General features: G+C 32.7%; 1 long non-coding RNA gene across 1 annotated transcript; it reads left to right on the top strand.

Annotated features, from left to right (window-relative positions):
* The first annotated feature begins 228 nt into the window (after window positions 1-228).
* LOC111399727 lies at window positions 229-3,975 on the top strand. Its single transcript, XR_002703782.1, has 3 exons — window positions 229-1,242; window positions 2,631-2,707; window positions 3,655-3,975. It is a non-coding gene; the product is annotated as an uncharacterized LOC111399727 (long non-coding RNA).
* Window positions 3,976-4,623: the final 648 nt, after the last annotated feature.

The following is a 4,623-nucleotide window of genomic DNA, read 5'->3' as shown; positions in this document are numbered from 1 at the left end:
AAATTTTCCCTTGATAAAATTTCGTTGCTATTCCGTTGGAAAAAATTAAAGAAAATATGTAAATAATAAATTAAGTATTTTACCAACAAATTTTCCAAAGATGATTCTGTTGGAATCTATATGAAATAATAAAATATATCAATTTTTATTCTTATTAGATTTCCTGCCTACTTATATTTTTGCTTCCAACTAAAAATTTCAATATTTGCTTGTAAAATATTCATTTTCCCTCTCTATCTAAGACATTCTTTGCCGTGCACATCATATTCAAGGTTGCCAAACCCTAACCTCATTTCCCATTTCTTCTCATATGTGTCGCCTCCCCCCATCTTCCTCTTTCTCTCCACAATTTCTCGTTCACGTCTTGGCCGCAATAAGAGGTTGGTTGTATGGCTTTTGGAGACTTGGCTGTGGTAGGGTGGGGATGCTTGGCCGCAGTTCTGGAGGTAGAGATGGAGGTGGGAACTTGGCTGTGGCGACGGAGGTTATTTTAACCCCGTCCTTGGAAATGTGGGAGGTAATTTCAAATGATTTTGGGTGTTTACATTGTGTTAAGTGGTTTTGAAGTAATTTCAATGTCATTTCTACTTTGCTTTTTCATGTTTGCTTGCTCACAATCTCAATAACTTTCGTTTTGCAATATTTTCACCAAAAATGCTCCTCTTGGCAGATGAACCGAACCATATCCTGTGGTGAAAGCTCCAAGGAGGGTTACTTTGATGCATTCTACAATTTAAGTATTATTTTTAAATGCTTTCAACATTCTAATTTCTTCATCACTAAACTTATGATTTTTAATTTTGAGACAAAATTTTACAGCATTAAAATCAAATAATGGATGAGGATCAACAATCCTGTACTAGAAAAGGACTTTTCTCCATACACTTCCATTATCCACCATTTTTTTTGGCTAAAACACATGCTTTTAGTTTTACTGAAACCCATAGCCCACCTTCGACTCTTTCCGATCAAATCTCCCATGTCATTGGATTATTAGTGATGAAGGAAACATTTTTACCTTAAGTTTTGGTTGTGGAAGTTTCAGTTTAGCTCCAAGAGTAGAAACAATTGTGTTTTTCCCAAAAACAAGGTTCACTATTATGCTATTTTACTCTTAATGCAGTGTTATTTTCTTCACTTTATTAAACGACCTATTCAAGAGATGTAGCTCTAATTAGATTTCCTTCTCAGTGGTTGTAACTAGGGAAGAAGGTGAACTTATGGTTGGAATTAAGGATGAAGGTAACACTTGTTATTTGGCTGTGTGACGTTGTTGTTTTTTTCTTTGCCATCGCATGTAGTTGATATTATTGGCCTTCAGTTTCATTTTTCAATTCTGCATATGTTGTTTAAATTTTGATAAGTAATGAATAATATACTTACGAGTCAGTGACTCCATAATAGCCTCCTACATCAACTGGTCATCATGTACATCTGGATGGGAACGATCCACAGGGTCTGGATGCTAACTCACATACCAATCCTTTTTCACTTTCAACCTAGGAATCTCTAGTTTAACTGACATCATGTACCCTGACGCCATATTTCCATAAATGCAATGAAATGAGTCAGATTTTTTTCTTTCCTTAAATAATGCTCCTAGAGAACATTTTGAATAAATAGTTCCGTTACCTGAAAAACAAGACTAGAATGAACAGTAGACTGATTAAAAGCAGGCCATCTTGATAAATTTATGTAACAACTTATAGAAATATCACCTCATCTAGATGATACCAGCCAAAAGAATCCCTAGTCTTCTATAGATTAAATCTTTTCTCCCTAATGTTCATTATGAAACAATGTGATTAACAAATTAGTCCTCCACTGTCAATAAGAAAAACTTAAACAAGTATTTACTTATCAAAGTTAATCTGGGAAATATTTCTCTATCCAAACTTCATTTCAACTCTACCAGCACCCTCTAGGACTTTCAAGTAATGCACAAAAGAGGGAACTACTACCTCAAGCTTTCCATCACTTGAGCATAAATAGGAAAGTTCTTAATCAGAATACATTGATGGAGTTAAATATAACAAAACAATAGCCATGATAAGTAAATACAACTATTGATCAACATTGTTATTAAAAGTTTACTTAGTATTCAACAGGTATTTTTCTCTTAACTGATTAAGTTTGACATTACATGAACCTTTGTCAATTGAGCCAAAGTCTAAATGTGGGGAATATCTTTGTTATCATGTGTAGTATTCTGGTTATCTTTATTTGTTTATCAAATGCACTTCAACTTGTTTATGTAGATGGTTAGATATTTGTTTCAAATGAAATACTAGATATCTAAACTCATTAGTATTGATGGCTAAGAGTCGAAGGCAAAGCAAGCTCATGTAAGAATTCAAGCACAAATAACCATTAAAAATGAACAACAATTTTTCGTGGAGGTTTTGACAGGGCCATTTGCATGTTAAAGCTAATTGTTATCTTTCACAACCCAGATAATGAACTAGGTATAATCTCTATTCATAACTTGTATCTCTCTTACTTTCAAACTTCAAGGTTCAAGCAACAAGCATATATGTGTGTATTCATTAATGTACTGCTATTTATAATGGAATTGCTCTTACGAAATGCACTTATTTTGGCTCATTGTCAAGCTTGTTTTTGGATGATAGGGGAAAGCCTCAGGATAGGATGCAAGGGATAAGGAGTATACAGCATTTTCTACTTTCTCATATCTAAGAACTCTTAGGTGTGCAAATTTTCACTTTCCTGGTTTTTGTTTTTAAATAGCTTTGTTTGCTGGGATCTATTTTGCTTAGCTGTATTGTTCCCATTTTCTTCTCTAACTCGTAAATTAAGCGATTTATTGTGTGTGATTTTCTAATTGTATATGTATGCCTTTGTACGTGTGGGACTTCTATTTGTCTTGTTCAAAATTCATAAGAAATACCATAAAGAATGGTACTATGTTCCTATAATTCAGATGACTGGAAAATGTTTTTTCCTAGGGTCATAGACTTAGAACTTGAAATGTGATCAGACCGTCTATGGTACAGCCTCATTAGTGAAAGCTAAATATACCCGAATTTTCTTAGGAAGATTTTATGATCTATCTTAGCATTATTACATGGGGTTAGTCTACTTAGCACAAGCTAGACATGCTATAACCAGTGATATCTTAAATGCTAAAGGTAATAAGTGGATTGTCAGGTTATTTTGCCTCACGAATATTATGCTTGGAGTTACATTAGTTTAAGAAGGGACTTAATCTTTCTGTTTAGCTTCTTAAGATTGTGTATTTGTTTCAAAGTACAGAGGCATTTTGTTTATGAAGGTACGTGGTTGATTATGGTGAAGTTCTGATCTTGGTAAACTATTATTCCAGCAATGTATGTCTATTTTAAGTTGTCGAACAAAATCTTGTGTACAACATAGAAAGATAAAGTTGGATTGAAGTAATTTAATCTTTGTTTCTTAAGTTCCCAGGAGCAGCCTTTGAATTGATAGCTATGACAATAATATCTTATAATGGCATGACATTTTCATTCTACATTTTAAATGTATTTTTTTGATCCCTCAACAACTCTTCAAGGTGGTGAAATAAAGAGTAATTAAAATAGTGTGAAAAAGCTGAGTCTTCTCTCTTATTATTTATATTTTGTTATAGAGTGTTAAGAAGACTTTCTTCTTATATAGGTTTATTGAAAAATCTAGCAAGACATTCTCGGTGAACTGGTCAAGAAACGGTTAGAAGGGCTATGTGTTATCTATTACTTAATCCACCTTAACAAGCACCATGATGATTTTATTGCTACAAGCTACATAACTCAAAAGTAGGCTTGCTAATGATCAACCCAGTACTGTATTTTCTTTGAATCACTAGTCATTTTTTTATTTACTCTTTTACTGGATGCCTGAATCGAAAATTACCTAGTCTGGATTTGGATGAACTATAAATTTTGTTGTATTTGTGTTCTGGTAAAATATTCTGGATTCAATATTACATTGATTGACACATGTTTAATTAATTTATAGTCTTTGGCATTTTTATATTATTTTGAATAAGATTAAAAAAATTATTACAATATATATGAAATAATTTAATTTCTCCCTACAAATTCTTTCAAAGTAACCTACAAATATTTTTTCCCCATAAAATTATTTGTAGATAGGGTTTAGCCCACAAAATCATATGTGCCATGTTGACATAAATATTCTTTTCCCACAAAATTTATTTGTAGGAAAGAACACAATTTAGCCTACATAATTTGTAGGGAAAAATGTAATTGTTTTGTGGGTAAAATTAACTTTAGCAGAAGAATGATTTTGTCGGGGGAAAACTTAGACGACGAATTGTGTTTGTCACCAAAGAATTCGTAGGGAAAAACTTTAGCCCACAAATTTTAAAAAAAATTGTCGTCTTATACCTTTCCCCTCTATTTTTGCCTCACAAATGTGCCTACAAAAATTTTTCGTCTGCAAAGATTTTTTCCTACAAATATGGAAAGCATAAATTTCTTGTAGTGATATAATAGGAGGTCACAATCGTCCGAATAAGGCCACGTATCTTTTCATCCAAAGATTATTATTCATCCCTTCCTACTATAATAACTCATACAATATGCCATTCCAATAATAATGCAAGTTTGCGCGGTCAACATATGA

The sequence above is a fragment of the Olea europaea genome, chromosome 9 (assembly GCF_002742605.1).
Source record: "Olea europaea var. sylvestris chromosome 9, O_europaea_v1, whole genome shotgun sequence".
NCBI lineage: Eukaryota > Viridiplantae > Streptophyta > Magnoliopsida > Lamiales > Oleaceae > Olea > Olea europaea.
The sequence above is the reverse complement of the archived record's forward strand: the minus strand, read 5'-3'. Positions and strand labels throughout refer to the sequence as shown.